This window comes from Candoia aspera, chromosome 7 (genome assembly GCF_035149785.1).
Source record: "Candoia aspera isolate rCanAsp1 chromosome 7, rCanAsp1.hap2, whole genome shotgun sequence".
In the NCBI taxonomy this organism is placed as follows: domain Eukaryota; kingdom Metazoa; phylum Chordata; class Lepidosauria; order Squamata; family Boidae; genus Candoia; species Candoia aspera.
This window is the reverse complement of record NC_086159.1, coordinates 80,450,400-80,472,379: the sequence shown is the minus strand read 5'-3', so window position 1 is coordinate 80,472,379 and position 21,980 is coordinate 80,450,400.

Below are 21,980 nucleotides of genomic sequence, written 5' to 3'. Positions count from 1 at the left end.
CAGCAGTCCCATTGATCCAGCCTTGTAAGTAGGTGCTGGGGACTACAGTCCTGGGGGGACACCCACCTCCTCTGTTGCTGGGGGACATGCTGCCTGTCTGACCCAAAACTGGAGACAGAGAGAAGGAGAGGAGACAAGAAGGCTGCGTGAAACGGAGTGGTGGGAGAAAACACGTTGGAGAATAAAGTTATGTGAGCCTGCAGAGCAGTTGTTGGTTCCTGGTCAAAGACGGAGAAGAAAAGTCCACGGGAGGCCTCCCTGGAGGAAGGGAGGTAAAGTCCCAGAGACATGACATCCTTCAGATGGGAAGGAGGGAGATGACTGTTGTTGGTGAAGTCCTGGTCTCTAGGGAAAGACTGGGCAGAAGAACCCAAGAGAAGTTCTTCCCCCAACGGAGGAGAAGGTGATTGGCTGAGCAGATCCAGGAGATGGAGTCAAGCCATTCTGAGCATACAAGCAGTAAATCCAGCACATTCCTTTCCTCCCACTCCCTCTTGAAAAGCCCAGAAATGGGAAGGGAGTTGGAGTGAAGTGGGGGGAAGAGAAGCAGTGAGCAGGAGGGCCAGAAGCGCAAAGCCTTTGGAAGAGACTTAGGAGGAAACTTGACACCAGGATTGTGTTGTAAATACCTGTTCCAGATAGCTTCACTGTGTATATAAAAAAATATAAAAGCCTCCTGTCCTGTTTCTCTGTGTCACCTGCCATCCTTACAAACCAGAATACATCTCCAGTCCTACAAGAACCCAGTCCCGCTGACAGGAGGCTCCAAAAACGTCAAGATGGCAGTCACATCTGTGTGAGCAAAGCCCCACACCTTTCTACATCACATGTAAAAAAAGGGGCGGGGCTTCCATTGCACAGGCATGACCACCATATTGACTTTTTTAGCACCTCCCTTCCCCACAGAGATCCCCGACAGAGATGTTCTCCAGGTCTACTCCAGGTCTACTCAAGGGAGACTTCACCTTTTTATTTATTTGCCACTCAGAGTATCCATGAAGTCTACCTGATTGTTCATTTGCAGTCTGGCTCTGACCTGAACGTCTTGGGACTTGGGAATGACCACTTGTTCTGGGTGCCATCCTTGGAGGTTTTGAGGGAATTTTGATTGCTTTTTCAAGATGATGGATTTCATAAACGAAGTAATACTTCTCCCAGTGTTAAAGTCAAATCCAGCATTTTTCAACCTTGGCAATGTTAAGATGTGAGGACTTCAACTCCCAGAATTCCACAGCTAGCATGGTTATGAATCAGAAAGTAGGCATTACATCTGAACAGAATCTTCTAAGGTTGGACTACGATATTGGATATATCTCACTCTTGATTTCTAGAACATGTCCTCCTTACTATCTTTCTGATTTCCTGTTAATGTTTCTTCAGTGCAGTTTTCTTTCTGGCTGCTGCTATTTCCTTCTTCTAATATTTTGCTAGATTTACATCCTGCCTTTTCTCAGAAGCTCAAGGTGACTTAAATAAATAGAGAATTTCATTTTATCCTCACAACAACCCCCTTGAGAGATAGGCTGGGCTTAGAAAGAGAGAGAGAGGGATTGCCCCAGCTTTCCATGACCAGGTGGACTTAACCTGGACCTCTCCAGGCCTGGTTCAACATTTTCACCCCTATACCACATCGGCTCAGTATTGGTCACGCAAATGACCCAATTTCATCAGAGTTGATGTAATGACACAATCAGAGTTGACACTGCGAATGGAATAATGTCACTGATCAATAGGTAGACAATCCTGTCTGGCTAAGTGATGACAACACCAAGGCTGGATGAAGTGCAGGTGAATGAAACAATGCACATTTCCTCAAAGCGTGTCTACCAAGGTCTGGCAGAAAAATGCAACATCTTCAAAGCCACAAAGGAGATGATAACAACAGACACCACTAGCTTCCCAGAGTCCTGGTCTTTAAGAAGGAATTTCTAGAATACTCTGGCTCTGAAATCGTGCCACAGAAAAATGATTGTCTATTCCAGCAAGAAGGTTGCCTGACCTTATGTATCGTACCTTAACATCTAGCCCAGGGTCAGATTGTCTCCTCTGAAGGGAGAATTTGAGCAAGCAAATGCAAAAACACGTCTGGCTAAAAATATTGCTACTCATAAGCATCTGGTCCAAGCCATAATGATGTCATTGTGTCATGACATATTTGTGAAAATGATACAAATTATGGAATTTGATAACATCATTACACTGATGACATTGCTTGCCCACTTTCCCACCCTCAAACACCCATGTGGCTCATTAGCTGATCTAGAGGTGGGGGGCTGTAGTGATTATATACCTAACACATTCAACTCTTTAGTAGTGTTCCTCTAGATTCTTGGGATTCTTAAATTTCTGGGTTTTGCGCTTCTTTGGGGAAAGTTTCTGTAAATAGCTGATAATACACAGGATCTCTAAACCATCCTTCAAAACCCTACTAAATATGCTCCTTTAAGTGAATATCCGTATGCTAACAAGATGGAGCTGCTATTTTGAAAAATATCCTATGGGAAAATAGGATGCAACACATTAGAGTTTAGACGTTTATGGCTCATGTGTGAGTAATTATTCAGAAGACCCTGACTGGATTGATTATCCCTTCAACCCTATGAGGGAGGCAGGGTATTTACACCCCCTCTGTTATATACTCCGGAGGTATATTACACTTGTACTAACTCAGCCAGAACCCATGAGAAGGTCAAGTTTCTTTTCTAGAGCTTTCTTTTCTCTCTTTAATATCCTGATAAGGAGTCTGGCATGGGGGTGATATTACTCCCCAGGGTAAGCAGGAACATAAATCAACAGCAATTCCCAACTCAGAATAAGCAGCTGCAGTTTAAGATAAAGCAAAGGGTAGACTCTGTTGTCTAAAACTTATTGGACATCACTGCTTAAATTTAGTAGGAAGCTTAAATCTTGGAAGGCTGTCTGGGATGTGGTATAAGGATTGTTCTCTGAGCCTCAAGCAAATCTCAGGCTGGGCCTCCCAACACGGGCATCTTCAGGTGGAGGTGCCATGATGCAGATTACATAATTTCTATCATTTGTGCAATGACATCATAACATTGGTGATATCTTTGTTACCTCCACCAGACACCTCACATTCCTGAATTTCAAAGCTGCTGGAAAGAAATAGATTTGGGGCCTCTGGGGACTACTTCAGCCCCCTTCTCCTCCCCATATTCTAGAGATTGTACCCTCCAGATATGGCTTCTGCGATGATCAAGCCTTCCTGTGGCTTTGTGGCATAAAAATGAATGCTATAAGTTAAAATCAAAAATGGAAAGCCAATCCAGCTGACAACGAACATTTGGTTGTTATGGCAATTTTGAAATGATATTTCATCATTTTCCCCCCTCTGGGACAGTTCAGATCTAAAGACCTGAAGGCTTCTTCATGCATCTAGCCTTGCAGTTGTTAACTGGATCAAATATGAGTGTGCAAGTGAGCATCACACTTACTTTTTAGAGGCAGAAGCTCAGCATGTCAACCAATCCATCATCAGATATCACTGTTCTTTCAAATCCTGTGATACGTTATTCTCAACATCCTATGGAAGATATTTTCGTGTGAGAGCCACTTAGCAGCCAAGTTTCATCTGTCAAATGTTGACACCATCTATTGCTCAATATATACTGTATACAGCGTAGACTTAAATTCATTTTAATAGTGATTCCCTTATAGCAGTGATTTATGAGACGTAGAGATCTGTAAGCAATGTCTCCAAAGACAGATTTTAGCATCATCCCCAAACTTCAGTTCCCAAGATTATTTGGGAATTAAAATAATATAAAACCAATTTAAGTTTCAGGGCATCATAGAATGTAAGGGTTGATAAGGACATTGGAGGTCATCTAGTCCAACCTTTTTTCCAGGGCAGGAATCCACTACTACACCATACCTGATGGACAGCCATCCAGCCTATCTAAATGCTTCCAGTGAGAATGAGACCACCAATGCCAAGGCAATCTTTTCTATGGTTGAACATATTTTACCATTAGGAAATTCTTTTTGACGTCTAATTATAATCTTCCTCCTTGTGATTTAAATCCCTGTTGCATGTCCTGTCTTCTGGAATACCAGTGAATAATTCTGCCCCATCTTCTACATCATAGCCCTCCAGACACTTGAAGACACCTACTGGGCCCCCTCACAGGGTAAATAAACCCAGTGATGGAATCTGAAAAGAATGCCTGTGCAAGGCCATATCACAATACAAGATTTCCAAGGCAAGACATGAAAGGAAAGAGAAATTGAAAAAAATTCTTGTAATTCCTACAGTCATGGAATGGATCCACAAGGAACATGTTGGCCAGATGGACATCTATCAGACCTTGATAAATGATTATGATGTGGAGATGATCCATCAGTCAAGCTGAGATGATCCAGTATTGGATACAAAAGAGAATGGGGGCTGGAGTGTAAGCGGGCTGAGAGGGAAGTCTGAAGCCCCCTCTTCCCATCCATCAAAGGTCATCTCAAAGAGTGATCTGAGGGCTTCCTGATACCATTGTGTGGTTTGGCCAATGAGAAGGAAATGTCCTTTTGGTATACATGAACTGAACATGTCAGTGAGTGAATGTGAAATATTTATATTGCTTAAAAAAAAGCTTTTAAAACCTATTGGTAGTCTCCTGGAATTATCAGGTGGTGTTTACTCTGACTTTGCTCTGACACTTTGCTCTGATGCAACTTTGACTTTGCTCTGATACTATAGAAACGATTCCTAATTCTATAGCTGAGGGCAAACTTCTTGTAACAACCAACAGCACTGGTTGTCCTGGTGGATGACCTTCGTCTGGAGCTTGATGGTCCCCTCTTGGTCCATTTAGACCTCTTGGTAGCATTTGATACCCTTAACAATGCTATCTTGCTGGAATGGGAGGTGGGTCTACTGTGCTTCAGTCATTCTGCTCCTACCTGAGTGGGTGATTCCAGCCTATAATCATGGGGGGGGGCACTTAAGCTGTGGCACCCCAGGGTCTGATCTTCGCCCTCTCATTATTTAACATCTGTATGAAGCTACTGGAGAGATATACAGCAATTTGGTGTAAAATGTCATCAGTGTATGGATGAGACTCAGTTGTACTTTGCAACCCCAAGCTGGACAGGGGATGCTGTGCACAGCTTGGACCAGTGTCTGCAGACTGCCAGGATGTAGACCAGCCTATACTTATTTTTTAAATATATCATGATCTCCCAGGGAACCCCTAGTGACCTCTCACAGAATCCTAGGGTTCCACAGAAACCTGGTTGAGAAACCCTGATGTAGACAGAGTTAAATAAACTCAGACGGAATTCCTCCAAAACCACATTGCTTTTAATCAATAGGTTTGACCCTGGTTGTTATTGCTGAATTGGTTTGCAGTCTGTGGGTCCTTCTGTACTCACAGCTAATGCGTAAGCACCAGGAGGAACCCACAGTGGGCAAGGGGGGGGGGCGCTGTGTCCAGCTTCAACTGATGAGTCAGTTCCAACCTATCCTGGATCAGGATGCCTTGGTGAAAACCACCCCTTTGAAAATTGTGGCCAGAATTGCTCTGTTCTGTTGGAACTTTTGGACCATACACACATTTTGAAATTAGGAGGAAATATATTTAAATCAAAACTAGGGATATTGTATCATCTTTTATGACTCCAGAAGCAGAAATATCTGCAAATACTTTCTTTTTCTGCCTTGCATCCAAAGCTGTGCCTGCTGCCATTTCCTCTTCTGTGTGACTAATGCAAGGCCATCCTAAATTATGCAGACGGAGCAGGGCAATACATTCGTTCTCTGGCAAGCGTGCTCACAGCTTTGCAGCCCCAGAGATAAAGCAGCCTATATTTCAATCAAATGTGGACTGATAAATTCTCCCTGGTACCAGAGCTGCTGAAATTAATCAGCTCTTGAATAAACAAAGCAAGTTGTAAACTTCCCTCTTTTTTCTTTCTTTCAAAACATTTAATAGCTAGAGCCCATGCTCATAAGTGAAGTGTTTTTTTTTATTTTTCTCCAGGACATGCAGGGTTAAATGACTCCTTTGTTTATTAACATTATCCAAATATAACCTGCTGTAAGGAAAAAGGTTTTGAATAAAACATGCAATCAAAGGTCAAAAATAAATCTGTTTCTCCCACTGAAATCTTTCACGTTTGAGGTGTCTCTTCCGGATCAAGAGTTTATAATTTTAAAAAAGTCTAACAAAGGAATGCAAACTACTTTATATTTGAATAGCTGAACCTGAAACCATTCTGTGGATCTGCTTTTTCCTTTGTTTTCAAAGGCTGGGTTTTTTTTTCCTTTCTTTTTTCCTTATTTCTTTGCAAAGAATTTGGTTCTTTTTGTGTATCAGGAATGCAATCAGTTGACTTGGCTCTTGAAGTTCTCATTCATTGTCAGTAATGAGAACTCCAGCTAGTATCTTAGATCATTTCTGATTCTGAGTCATCCATTGTGATCCCTTTACTTTAGCATTTCACTTGGTTAATCCTGCTATGGGGGCAAAAACGGGAACAGTGGTGTCTACAAGTGAAAAGGCAAGGTGGCAGTCGTTTAGCTTGGGCTGGGCTTTGATCACACTCATCTTGCACTTTTCCACTACATCTGTTGTTGTGGAGGTGTTCTTTGCAGGAAAGGTTTGCATTTTTTCAGCCTTGCACTCCACTCACATGCAGCTGTGACCGCCTCGTAGCATGGATTCACCAAGCAGGCAAGGGTCATCACATGCATCGTGGCATCCACTGGACAAAGGATGTGGGTGAGATCAGTGTGGCTTGTACCACACGCCTCTAGTCTTTATCTCATTCATGAATCACTTCTGATATGAGTGGATAGGGTTGGCTGTCCAATATCACATTGTATCTCACATTTTTTAAAAAACAAGCTGTCCCAATGAGACACGGCCAGTTTGTTAATGGACCCAATGTTTTAATCCATTCCTTGAATAAATCAATCCATTAATGTTCTATTGTATCATCAATGCAATGTCATAAAGGTGAAAGCTACAAGGAGTCACACTCAGATTAAACTTCCAGAATTGATTGGAAAGCCACTTTTGACAGATATGGTCCATGTACACTAAACAGTGACCTGCTTTGATCTAGACTAGTGTTTCTCAACCTTGGCAACTTTAAGATGTGTGAACTTCAACTCCCAGAATCCCCCAACCAGCCTGCTGGGTGGGGGATTCTGGGAGCTGAAGTCCACACATCTTAAAGTTGCTAGGGTTGAGAAACACCGATCTAGACAAATAAGCAGGGTCAGTCCCAGTTAATATTTGGATGGGGAACCGTCTGTAATCTCAGAGCTAGGCTGGGAAGTCAAAAGCCCGGACTGGAAGAAGCAGTGGGAACTCTCTTCCAGCTGTTGCCAAGAAAACTTCATGGTCATGTGATGGAGACACTTCCATTCAATGAGCTCTTTACTTTTAACCCAGCTACGTTGCCCACAACAGGAACAGCCTGGAGCTGACTTTGGCTGACTGAAAGAGCTAAGCTGGCTGGACCTAGTCAAAACTGGGGTGGGGGGCTTGGGGGAATCCCAGGGCTGTAGACTGGAAGATTAAAAATGCATCCACTTCTGGATGGTTGCCCAAAAAACTGAACGGCCACATCCACGAAGTCCCCAGGGGTCCAGTTGGACTTGACTTTTACTGAGCCCACCCTCCCTGTGCTGAAACCAGGGCTGTCTGCAGGGAGGAGGTAAAAAAAGTCAAGATGGTGGCCACTACAATGGGATCGAAGCCCCAGCCTTTTTTAAATGTGTTGTGAGGAACACAAAAGGATGGGGCTTCCATTGCATGTTGGTGGGTGCCATCTTGACTTTTTTGACCTCCCCTCCATGTGGACATCTCTGGTTTGGCATCCTGATGAAGTTTGCACTAGCAAGTACAGCAAGTTCCAGCTGGTTTCTGAACTATGCCACACATGTGCAAAGGTCACGTGGCCAGGAGTGAATCTCTTTGCATTTGCACAATCTTGGATGATTCCATTCTTCTAGGGAACACCCTGTCCCAACCTGGAAGAGGACTGCCCACGTTTCATTGCAACCTTCCTCCTTTTCTGTAGCACTCACAGAGGCAGGGTAGTGTAGTGATGCAGAGTTGGACCAGGACTGGGGAGACCCAGCTTCAGGTCTGCCCACAGTCACCAGAGCTCACTGACTGGGTCTGGGCAAATCACTCTCTGTGGATCCAACCTACCTCGCAGGATTGTTGTTGGGAAAAAATGAAGGGACATCCCCATGTAAGCTGCCTTTTGCTTCTGGGGGAGAGATGATGGATGCATCTCAAGAAATAAAAGAAATAAGGAAGCCAGCAAGTAAGTAAATAAGTTGCGTTGCCCTCCACAGATCAGAGAGAGGTTTAAGCAAGAAGAGAGTACGCTGTACGCTATTTGCTCATGAGTTTTGCATTTGAAAAAAGGTTGTTTACCACATCCAGAGGCCTTGGTGTGTGAGAATGCCACTGAAGGCTTTTGTAAAATGGAATAGAAGCAGAGAAGTTAGAATCCGCTCTCAGGAGGTTTAAGAGACTTACACAGGGATTAGGAAGAACACAGGGACAAACTGCTGTTTCCAAGAAAACCACACAATCACATCTGCAAACCCCTCAGGAGACAAGGCCTCCGTCTCCCACAGAGATATGCTGGGCCTTCATGTGAGACTTTCCACCATGAATAAACTGCCCGAGGTAGCTGGTGGAAATCACTTGGACCTCTCCCATGAGCAGGCAGAAAGGTCTGCCTTCAACGTCTCTGCTGGAAAGAGAGATCGATACACGTAAATGGTTGGCAAAGAATGACCTAGAGCAAAAGAGGATGTCAGTGGTGAGATGAAAACTTCACATCCCTCCCTGGTCTATTTTTAGTCTGCCAGAAAGAAAACAATCTTTTGGGGGAACCTATTGCAATATACAACATCCAGACCAGTGTCCACAGGTCACATAGCTTGGTTCACCTAATGCATTAAGCCTGAAGCAAGCACACCATTTCTAACACTGTCACATCTGCCCTGGGTTCATCCCGGCAACAGAAATCAGGAAAAGAGCACGAGGGCTTTCAGAAGAACAGGCATGTGTAGGATCTTGTTGCACACAAGTACACCTTTTGCATCAGTTGTGTGATGATGTCACGGGGCAGGTGATGTCACTTGCCTGCCTGCAGATGCCCATGGATGAGGACGAGGCGGTCAGGGAGTGGCAGCTGAAACAGGGCTCACCTGTGCAATGTTTTTGGACTTACGGCTCAGCCACAGATTTACAGCCTCCGAGCACTGAAGGGCATTCCTCTGCTGCGGAGAGGTGCTCCAGATTTCAGGATTGCGCTTCCCAGGAGAAATGGCCTCTTCAGGAGTCAAGCCCTCATGACCACCTGGGAGAGGCATTGGAGGCTGAAGCCTTCCTGACTGCAGCGATCTGGCCTGAGCAATGATTAGCAAAGGAGGCTTTATAGCTCTAACAGAAAGGAGATTTATACACAGAGAATATTCTAGGGACAGGCAAAGCCAGCACCTAGCTAGCAATATCCTACTGAGAGGAAAGTCTGAGAACATGGGCTCCACGCCCAAGAAGAACAGCAGAAGGAAAGGATCTCAGGTGAGCAACCTCTTAGACAAAAAATCAAGAGAATGATAGGCAAAGACGCAGAAGAAAGGAAATCCTTAAGTTGTGCTTAGTAGGTCATGACCATCTCATGGAGGGGTTTGCAGGGAATGGCCAAAAAGTCAAGATGGTGGCCATGACCATGGGATCAAAGCTTCACCTGTTTTTCATGCGTGTTCCACAGGCGGAGCTCCAACCACACCATTGTGGCTGCCATCTTGACTTTTTTGTGCACACCCTGGTGGTCACCCTCATTGGGGTAGGCGTGTGGGATCCCTCTGTGATCTGCCCTCCTCCTGCCACTTGGTCACCATATGCAGGATCAGCCCTTTGCACAAAGTAGACTTGAACAAGGAGCCTGTTTACACCCCTGGAATTCTTGGGGTCGTGGCGGGGTGTCGCATCTCAGGTCTAGCCCAGCCTGGGCTGGCTCAGTTCCTAAGCCTAGGGGTTGACAAACAACTGAGAAACATCATGTATCCCTAATCTGGTGGTTCTTCAACTGTTTGGCCCCCTTTTCCTGGTCTTGAATCATGTCCTGACTCCCACAAAAACCTCAGACTCTTTTGTTTTACACAAACTGGATCCTTGACTCACAACAAGCAATTACAAATTGCTCCATTAACCCCACGATATGCCCAAATTCCCCCCTTGGGGGTCATTAATGTCTCAACCTTGGCAACGTGAAGATGTGTGGACTTCAACTCCCAGAATTCCCCAGCCAGCATATGCTGGCTGGAGAATTCTGGGAGTTGAAGTCCACACATCTTCACATTGCCAAGGTTGAGAAACACTGCCCTGGTTTAAGAACCACTAACCTAATTCATAAAATCAACATTTTAAAAGTCCTGCTTGAAACAGTAAAAGAGATCTACCTTTCATAGCAGCCAGTCAGGAAGCCCAGAAGCCATAGCCTTCTGCCCCTCTCCTATTAACAGCCATCTTTGCTTCTTGTGGCAGTGAGTTCCATCAGCTAATTACTTCCCTTTCTCTCTCCATTTTCTTGGATGACCCCTAAGTTCCTGTATTAGGAGAGAAGGGATCCATTTTCCTCAGATCATTACCTCCTTAAAAAAAACAACTCATCTATATTTTAACAAGAGCCTCTTATCCCATTTGATCATCTTTGCTTTCTAAGTGAAAAATCCTGAAATGCCAGAAGCTTTTCCTTGCAGAGCGAGTGCTCCAAAGTGTTTCCAACATCCATCTTCTTTTTCAGATGAGATGATAAAGGCAGATGCAAAATGCAGCCCCAGCAAAGGAATGTCCAAAGGGCGTGCACACTTGTCTATTTGGGATCTCTACAGCTGATTTCCTTCCTTCCTTCCTTCCTTCCTTCCTTCCTTCCTTCCTTCCTTCCTTCCTTCCTTCCTCCCTCCCTCCCTCCCTCCCTCCCTCTTTCTTTCTTTCTTTCTTTCTTTCTTTCTTTCTTTTTCTTTCTTTTTTACAAAGGCATGCATTAGCACAATTGGTGCATAGTCCTAAAAATAATTCAAAGTTATTGAGGTGCAGTGCATTCCTCACTACAGAGATGACTCCAAAAACTCATCTCCAAAATGTGGAATGCACTGAACTTCATAGAAGCATAGAAGCATTGGAAGGGACCTTTGAGGTCTTCTAGTCCAGCCCCTGCCCAAGCCCAAGGCCGGAATCCTCATACCATCTCAGACAATTCGTTGTCCAATCTTTTCTTGAAAACCTCCAGCAATGGAGCACCCACAACTCCGGGAGGCCAGCTGTTCTGCTGCATCCAACCTCATTCACCTTAAATTATTTTCAGGGGTCTACAAGACAAAACAAAGCTGGAGCTGGTATTAGTACAGGGCAGGAATCAAAAAGTCAAGATGGTGGCTGGGACCAAGTGGGTAATGTGGGCTTTGATCACATGATTGCAGTCACCATCTTGACTTTTTTTCCTCTTCCCCCCAATGGAGTTTTTAAAGGTTAATAAAAGAACTCCAAGCAGCTAACAGCAATCTTGCACAGTAGACACGTGAACCAAAAGAGAACTTGCACATTAAGCTTAATTACGTTCAGAAATAAGTTCAGTCTTCACACTGTAGTTAGATGAATAAAATAGAGATAGCTTACTTTTATTCAGTAGATCTGGATATAGCTAGGTTCATAGTAGAAAGCACTTCATCATCACTGGTTCTTGGTAGCAGAGGATGGTTGGAGGAAGGTTGCATTCCTGCAGCACCTCCTGCTTGCATGTGTGCCAGAAGGGTAATGGAGACTGTTAATCCCCAACCCCAAGAAGAAGGAAGAAGTGGAAATCAGGTGACCCATGTGACATCCCACAAGCACAATAGAGATGCGTTTGCTAGACAGACCCCCTTATGCCCATGAGACAATGCTGAGTTGACCCCTGATAATTCCAACCCCCCCCACCCCAAGTCTCCCTGACTTGGACCTGATAGAAGCAGGTTAATCCAGGGACTATAAATTGCACAAAATGAAACATATTTCCAAGTTTCAGCTAAAATTTCAAAGTCCCGTCCTGGCCAAAACCTTTCCTTATAACAAGGGAAGAGAAAGGAGAAAGTCTGTCAGCTTTCTAGCACATGGCCACTGAATCCCAGAGCCAACTGAAATGTCCTGTTGTGTGGCTGATTAATGTTGGTCAGGGCTGCCAGTTTGTACTAATTATCTTGGCATCCAAATCTCTCCCAATGCCCACACAAAGTTTCCACGAAGAGCTTTTGCACAAACTGCAGGCGGCTGCTGAGATGAAAAGCCGTTTGGGGTTGGCTGCCTGGCAGCTAAAGAGGGCAAAGTGTTGCTTTTCAAAGCTTCGCACCCACAGGTGCTCCCCTTTTCAGTGCGCTGCTAAGGAACACTTTCGACAGCTCAGCTCGCTTGGCTGGGATTAGGCATGCAAAAGGAATGGGCAGGCAGCCCGGTGCCCACTTTGAGTCTCTTTCTTTTCCAGGTTTCAAGTAGTACTATTAAAATAAATTGGGGCTTCAGAGTATAGAAAAATGAGGGAGAATTGGCAGAGAGAAACAAATCCAGGGATCAGCTAGAGAGCTGAACTGCAGAAGAGAATTCAGACAGGAATCATGTGCTGTTACTTGCACATTGACTTTACTTTGGTCTAAGGAGAACATTCTTGAGAAATTGCACTGATTAAGGAAGGCAGGTAAAGGTAAAGGTTTCCCTTGACGTAAAGTCCAGTCGTGTCCGACTCTAGGGGGCGGTGCTCATCTCCGTTTCTAAGCCTTAGAGCCGGCGTTGTCATAGACACTTCCGGGTCATGTGGCCAGCATGACGACTCAGAACGCCGTTATCTTCCCGCCGAAGCGGTACCTATTGATCTACTCACATTTGCATGTTTTCGAACTGCTAGGTGAGCAGGAGCTGGGACTAGCAACGGGAGCTCACCCCGCCGCGCGGTTTCGAACCGCCGACCTTCCGATCGGCAGCTCAGCGGTTTAACCCGCAGCGCCACCGCGTCCCTAAAAAGGAAGGCAAGAGGGAGTCAAAAGAGTCAAGATGTGGCCACAAACCATTTATATTTACATTGTATTATTTTAGTGATATTTTATTCTTTTAACTTTAATTGTCCGCACACTGCCCAGAGTCTTCATAATACAAGATGGGCAGTAATGATATATGACAAACAAACAAGCAAATAAATAAATAAAAAAATAAAAAGTACCTCCCTTTTTATATGGCCTTTGGCTGCATGTTTGTGGCCACCATCTTGACTCTTTTGACCCCCCTGCCTTGGGGATGCCCTGTGAGCAGCGAACAACATGCATGGAATGGGTTTCAGCCCTTGAATGATGTGGCTAATTTTACCCCCTGGAGGGACTTGCAAAGGTAAGTGCCTTTCGTCCATGACCTCTGCAGAATGTGCTCTCCTGCACAGTGTTATTCTACAATGGGCCCCGCTCACTTGATGTCAATCAATGACTTGAACATACTGTATGGCAACCTCAATGCAAGTAGCATGAACCGGATGAAGCTTGCAGATGATCTCAGATGCAGGATTCAGTTTACAGATCCAGCTGTCTTTCGCCAAACCATGATCCGTGTGGCATGTCACCCCCCCAACTAGAAATGGTGTGTGGGCAGAGGTGTCTGCTTTGTTGTTTATTCGTTCAGTTGCTTCCGACTCTTCGTGACTTCATGGACCAGCCCACGCCAGAGCTTCCTGTCGGTCGTCAACACCCCCAGCTCCCCCAGGGACGAGTCCGTCACCTCTAGAATGTCATCCATCCATCTTGCCCTTGGTCGGCCCCTCTTCCTTTTGCCCTCCACTCTCCCTAGCATCAGCATCTTCTCCAGGGTGTCCTGTCTTCTCATTATGCAGCCAAAGTATTTCAGTTTTGCCTATAATATCATTCCCTCAAGTGAGCAGTCTGGCTTTATTTCCTGGAGGATGGACTGGTTGGATCTTCTTGCAGTCCAAGGCACTCTCAGAATTTTCCTCCAACACCACAGTTCAAAAGCATCGATCTTCCTTCTCTCAGCCTTCCTTATGGTCCAGCTCTCGCAGCCATATGTTACTATGGGGAACACCATTGCTTTAACTATGCGGACCTTTGTTGTCAGTGTGATGTCTCTGCTCTTGACTATTTTATCGAGATTTGTCATTGCTTTTCTCCAAAGGATTAAACGTCTCCTGATTTCCTGACTGCAGTCAGCATCTGCAGTAATCTTTGCACCTAGAAATACAAAGTCTTTCACTGCTTCTACATTTTCTCCCTCTATTTGCCAGTTATCAATCAGGCTGGTTGCCATAATCTTGTTTTTTTTGAGGTTTAGCTGAAAGCCAGCTTTTGCACTTTCTTCTTTCACCTTCATCATAAGGCTCCTCGGTTCCTCTTTGCTTTCAGCCATCAAAGTGGTATCATCTGCATATCTGAGATTATTAATGTTTCTTCCAGCGATTTTAACTTCAGCCTTGGATTCCTCAAGCCCAGCATGTCGCATGATGTGTTCTGCATACAAGTTGAATAGGTAGGGTGAGAGTATACAGCCCTGCCGTACACCTTGCCCAATTTAAACCAGTCCGTTGTTCCGTGGTCTGTTCTTACTGTTGCTACTTGGTCGTTATACAGATTCCTCAGGAGGCATACAAGATGACTTGGTATCCCCATACCACTAAGAAATTGCCACAATTTGTTATGGTCCACACAGTCAAAGGCTTTAGAATAGTCAATAAAACAGAAATAGATCTTTTTCTGAAACTCCCTGGCTTTTTCCATTATCCAGCGGATATTGGCAATTTGGTCCCTAGTTCCTCTGCCTTTTCTAAACCCAGCTTGTACATCTGGCAATTCTCGCTCCATGAATTGCTGAAGTCTACCTTGCAGGATCTTGAGCATTACCTTACTGGCATGTGAAATGAGTGCCACTGTTCGATAGTGTGAACATTCTTTAGTGTTCCCCTTTTTTGGTATGGGGATATAAGTTGATTTTTTCCAGTCTGATGGCCATTCTTGTGTTTTCCAAATTTGCTGGCATATAGCATGCATTACCTTGACAGCATCATCTTGCAAGATTTTGAACAGTTCAGCTGGGATGCCGTTGTCTCCTGCTGCCTTGTTATTAGCAATGCTTCTTAAGGCCCATTCAACCTCACTCTTCAGGATGTCTGGCTCTAGCTCACTGACCACACCGTCAACGCTATACCCGATATTGTTATCCTTCCTATACAGGTCTTCTGTATATTCTTGCCACCTTTTCTTGATCTCTTCTTCTTCTGTTAGGTCCTTGCCATCTTTGTTTTTGATCATACCCATTTTGGCCTGGAATTTACCTCTGATGTTTCTAATTTTCTGGAAGAGGCCTCTTGTCCTTCCTATTCTATTGTCTTCTTCCACTTCCGCGCATTGCTTGTTTAAAAATAATTCCTTATCTCTTCTGGCTAACCTCTGGAATTTTGCATTTAATTGGGCATATCTCCCCCTATCACTGTTGCCTTTTGCTTTCCTTCTTTCTTGGGCTACTTCTAGTGTCTCAGCAGACAGCCATTTTGCCTTCTTGGTTTTCTCTTTCTTTGGGATGTATTTTGTTGCCGCCTCCTGAACAATGTTGCGAACTTCTGTCCAGAGTTCTTCTGGGACCCTATCTACTAAGTCCAGTCCCTTAAATTGATTCTTCACCTCCACTGCATATTCCTTAGGAATATTAGTGAGCTCATATCTATTATGAGGTCTTCCCTAATCTCTTTAGTCTGATCCTAAATTGTGCAAGAAGTTTGTGATCTGAACTACAGTCAGCTCCAGGTCTTGTTTTTACTGACTGTATAGATGTCCGCCACCTTTGGCTGCAAAGGATGTAGTCAATCTGATTTCGGTGTTGTCCATCTGGGGAAGTCCATGTATAAAGCCGTCTCTTAGGTTGTTGGAAGAGAGTGTTTCTTATGCAGAGTGAATTGTCTTGGCAAAATTCTATCAGCCTGTGTCCTGCTTCGTTTTGTTCTCCCAGGCCATGCTTACCTGTAATTCCAGGTGTCATTTGACTGCCCACCTTAGCATTCCAGTCTCCTGCGATGAAAATAACATCTCTTTTAGGCGTGTTGTCCAGTAGGTGCTGCAGATCCTCATAGAACTGCTCTACTTCAGCTTCTTCAGCATCTGTGGTTGGGGCGTATATTTGGATCACTGTGATGTTAGATGGCTTGCCCTGAATTTGAATTGAGATCATTCTATTTTTTTTGGATTGTATCCAAGCACTGCTTTAGCCACTTTACTATTAATTATGAAGGCTACTCCATTTCTTCTGTGGTCCTCTTGTCCACAGTAGTAGATCTGGTGGTCATTTGATGTGAAGTGGCCCATTCCAGTCCATTTCAGTTCACTGACGCCCAGAATGTCTATCTTTAACCTTGACATCTCACCAATAACCACATCCAATTTGCCCTGGCTCATAGATCTTACATTCCAGGTTCCAATGGTGTGTTGATCCTTAGAACATCAGATTCGCCGTTCACCACCAGCACCGTCGGCCGCTAGCCGTCCTTTCGGCTTTGAGCTAGCTGCGTCATCACGTCTGGGGCTAGTTGAACTCATCCTCTGTTCCTCCCCAGTAGCATTTTGACCATCTTCCGACCTGGGGGTCTCATCTTCCGATGGTATACCGACATATCTCTGGTTGTACTGATCCATTTAGTTTTCACGGCAAGAATACTGGGGTGGGTTGCCATTACCTTCCCCAGGGATGGCATTTAGTCTGACCTCTCTGTCATGACCTTCCTGTCTTGGGTGGCCCTTCACGGTTTAGCTCATGGCATCACTGAGGTGCTCAAGCTCCAGCACCACGGCAAGGTAACGATCCTTTGCTGAAGAGAAGTGTCTGCAGGGAGGTCAAAAAGTCAAGATGGCAGCCCTGCCCTTTTTTACACTCTTTTGCTGGTCATTCCTTGTCTAGCCCCTACCACCCACTTTCAAAACATTTTGTTTTAATCCATCACAATTGCTCTGCCTTTTTTCAATTTTACCGCCCCTTGCTCTCACTGATGACATCCTGAGTGTACATCCAAACACTGGACTTACCTTCCAGTTTGTCGGATGTCACAACAGTCTTGTCAGCTTGCAGGACAGTCTCTGGATCAGGCATCCTGGTATGCATAAAAGAGCCTAAACATAGTTGGGGTAAAATTGAGCTTTGTGCTTTATCTTTCCTTGATCAGTGAACATTTTGATTGGAACTTCAAGCCCAAGTTCCATCGTCAGGTGGGAGATTTTCATGCAATGAAAACATTTTTCTCAGCACTTTCAGATGTTGATTTGCTTCTCAGTCATCTGTACAGTAGATGCTCCTCTCAATCTCTTAATGTGATGGTAGTTTCAAATCATCCTAACAAAAGGGTCTTGTAGGGGAAATGCAAGCGTTGTGCTCATATTTTTATTATGAATTGGGGTCTCCCACAGAATCTCTTCTACTGGGTTTAATACTGTAGGTTATTCAGCAGGCTGATGCTCTCCAGAAGGCCAAAAATAAAAGTATCATTAATAAGCTATCAATGTAATTTATTAAATAATATTGGAGGCCAATGGTGTATAAGGTGATCAAATTATGCACAAGAATTTAGCACATTGTTCAATTCAATGAGCGGAAGGCAAGGGGTTATAGAGTAGCACATTCAGTTCAATAGGAGGAAGAAGAAGCAGATCAGAATGTCAGAAAAATGCTTGGCTATAGATTGATTGATTGATTGATTGATTATGTGCTGTCAAGTCATTGTTGACTTCTGGTGATCACATAGAGAGATTTTCTTCATGACAATCTGTCCCTAATCTGGCCTTTCAAATCTTCCAGTGCCCATCGCCACTATAACTGAGTCCCTCCACCTGGCTGCTGGCTGCCCTCTTCTTCTCCTTCCTCCCACCTTTCCCACCATTCAAGCCTTCTCCAGAGAACTGGGTCTTCCCATAATGTGCCTGAAGTAGGATAATTTGAGCTGGCTATAGAAAGAGAAGGCAGGAAGAAAAAAAAACAGACTCTTGCCACAACAAAGAAAACTAGTATTTTTGAGGCTTCCTGCCACAGCAAGGAGAGAGACATTTATAAGATTGAACACACTTGTTAAGTGTGAGCACCTTTTGCACAGGCACCTCTTTGCTTGGAGTGGAGAGTGCAACAGAGAGAATGTTTCCGGATTAAATAGGAGAGAGAATAACATCACCCTCCCTCTGCAGCACTAGACTGTCTCCACACCCTGTTCTGGTCCTTGAAAGTCACTGTTAGTCCTGTTCAAGGCTGAGCAGGGAGCAGGCAGGGGTGAACCAACAGGCAGGGGTGAACTGGTTCAGAATGCTTCAATTAGCTTAGCAGTGATTAGTTCATTATGTAAACAGAGCTAACAACAAGGATGGTTCTAAATCAAACAGAGGCTTACACAACCATGTGTGTCTTGTTTGTGGATGAGTAGAGTGTACTTCTGTCTGTGCAAGTAGCCAAAGGAGAGAAAGCCTGAGTGACGCAGAAGGAAATCCAGAACCCAGTGAGTCCATAAGATGTATATCCTGTCTAACTCCAGCAGTCTCCCCATTCCTAGACCGTCACCATTGCTCCACCCTGACCCTTGAGCTGAGAAGGTGGGACTGGCCTAAAATCCCCCAGGGAGATTATGGGGCTGAAGGGGGACTCTCCATTCCTAGTCCAACACCTACTACACCCCTACTACACCATACTGGTCTGGGGTTGAGAGGGGACCCCCCAGGAAGTTTCTGTGGCCGAGGAGTGACTAGAAGCTGGCTCTCCCGACCCCTAGTCCAGCCCCTTGGGCAATAACCAATATTCTCTCTCTCTCTCTCTATCCGTCTATCTTGCCCATTCAGCTCAATATAGTCATCTGGAGAGTTAAGCATAGTTTAAATCTTACCAGAATAAAATATAAATATAAAATATATTGCCATTGGCTAAGTCTGGTATACAGGAAGCACCCATCCACAGATTTTCCAGCAAAAGTGGGCTTTAGGATACCATTTTGTATCCACTTACCTGGAGTTATTCTGTATGAATTTACAGGAATATGAATTCTACAGGATTTCTGTCTACAGGAAACATGCATAGGAGTTCACTTTTAGTTACTAAAATGGCCACACTTTGATCAAGGGAAATTAATATTATTAATTATTCAAATTAATTTTAATAAAAAATGAAGGCATACATTTAACGATTTTGCACAACCAAGTGCACAATTTTGCAGTTCTGCTTAAGAGTAGCCTTTTCCAAATTGGACTCCACTGGTATTGTTGATGTAGAATGTCCATCATTCTCCAACATGGCCAGGGATCAACCATGATGGAAACTGTCCAATAATACCCAAGGAGCTTGGAGTTGAAATTCACCTTCTTGCAGGGGTGTCTACAGGTTGTTGTTAAAAAAACATCAAGATGGTGGTCATCATGGTAGAATTGAAGCTCTGCTTGGTTTTTATATGTGATCCACTGTCATGGCCACCATCTTGATTTTTTTGACCATATCCCAAGGACACCTCCGACTTCAGGGTATTTTTTTTCTTTCTTCTAAGGCCTTCTAAGGCAAGACTTGCAACCAGGCAGTCTTCATTCCATCTTCAAAAAGGGTAAACTTAAAAAGCTGGCAAGTAGGAGGCTCTGTGGATTTATTCTGAGACCTGGGGAGGAATGACAGAGCTGCCAAGGCAAAGCCTGTAGGCAGTGTGAAGATACTGTGTACGGACGTTTACAATAAAGTGTGCCAAAATGTTAGGACATATCAATAGAGGATGGGCTTGCAAAAAAAATCTAATTTTAAAACTAAAGCCAGATGGTTTTTTTATATTGGTAAATTTATAGTTCTAAACTGCATTGGCATTCATAATAAGTTCAAGTGAAAATAAGACCAATTATACAACTCAGTTTTTTTATATTAATTTATAGCTTAGCCAAAATACTCTGTGCATAAGCATTTAACTGGTGAATAAATGTTCAGTTTTGTCAATATCTGACACTAACTAACTTTCAATTTTATACAGTTTGAAAATAATTCCTTTGAAGGACAATCATACTGACTCCTGCATGAGCTAGGTACAAAATCATAGGCCTGTTCTTTTCATATCTGTATTAGCCTCCCTGTTAAAATTTTGAATCATTCTGCAAAGTTTTAAAAAATGCAGATTTCACCAAATCAACCTAATTATCCTACTTGGGACATACCCAGCCAAGTGGGGCCAGACTTGGACACTACATGGATGAGAGACCACCAAGGGATCCCACAACTGTAGGCTAGACGGTGAAGTTCAAGAAGGCAGTGACAAAACGTTTTCATCTTGCTGCTAGGAAAACTGCTTGGATGTGTCCATGTGGGCCACCAGGAGTCAGACTCCATCTGAAGGAGATTTTATGATTTTTCATCAATAGCAGTGTCTTTCATGGTATCCCCATGGACCACGAGTGGTCTGTGCACCACAGCTTGGAAACTTTGGTCTAGACAAAACCCAGGGGGAAAAGGGAGAAAAATATAACACCAATAAAAAATTCTAGATTCTTTTAAAGAAGAATTCTGGCATTGCTTTGTATTTTCTTTATTACACTACAATTAATGTCAAAAGTAATCTGGTGGCACCTTTTCAGACTAACACATTTTATTAAAAGGCAGAAGCTTTCGTGAGCAGGCTCTCCTACTACAACATTTACAGCTAAATGTGATAATTGTGTAGGACTGGAACACTAGCCTGTTTGTGCTGAATATTTGTGACATACCCTTGAGCAAGGCTTAGCGGCAATGAAGTAAATACATTTGAGAATGTCTTGATTAGGGCTTAAGTCCATATGTGGGAATCAGGCAGCTTTTAATTAGCTTCTGATATAATTAAATGCTTATTTGATGCCTGTGTTCAGTCTGTTCTTTAATCTAGAAAATCTTCAGAGGTATTGTTAACTATTCACTTCCATAAAGTGTCTTTTATCTTGGTTGGTGACTAAATAGATCTGCTTTGAGTATATTAGTCCATGATGTTTTTCAAAGCAGGCAGTTCAACCAAACCAATTAAGGCTTGGTTGGAAGATGTAACTGATACATGTAAATATACAGACCATTGGTGGAAACTGTGACTTTGTTAATAAGCAAAGTAATAAGAAAATGCCAGCCATTGGTTTGATTAATGGGCTTTGTTATTTTATATGTTCTTATCTAAAGCTTTCAAGGGTTCTTTGGTTACTCTCTATGCTAGATTGCAACCAAGTCTGTTTCTCTGTTTGCTGGGATTGATTACAGTGGTGACTCAACCACATAACAGAGATGTTCCCTTGAAGGAGACAGTGGTCTCTCCTAATGCTACAACTCAAATTTTGCCCAGTGCAAATTTAACATACGGCCACACATGTAGCCACAACTTCTCACAACCTCAGATAGTCTTACAGGATGAGACAAATTCATGTGCCATCAAGGCAGTTAACTACCACTGTATATCTGAAATAAGCCCCCTCATACAAGGGCAGTGGACCTTCTCATGGAAGAGTCTAGGGACAAATGGAATGGCCACGGTCTTCATGCCTTATTTGTGAGGTGACCAGGTTTTTCTAGTTGGGTCATGTTGGAACAGAAGATTGGAGAGAGACTGGTCTGATTCTTCCAGGCAACTGGTCTGATTCTTCTCATAGCTGAGATACAATGGTAACAGTCTTTCCCCTAAGCTCCACTACATTTTGTGTAACCACCTATATAGCCATGAACAAGGGTAGGCACTACGAAGTTGTCCTTCAGATCTTTTGGATTCCCATTGGCTCTGGTTGAAGAATACCAAGTTCCATAAGATTGAGATGTATCCACATTTTCCAAATAATATTAAGCACCTGGAGTTAAAAAGTGTCATTTTTTTTCACTCAAGGAATGACCTATTAGCTGTTAAATGGTAATTATCCATAGTCAAGAACCACTGCACTTTCTTAAGTGCATGTGGCTCTTCAGGTATAATCCCAGATTGTA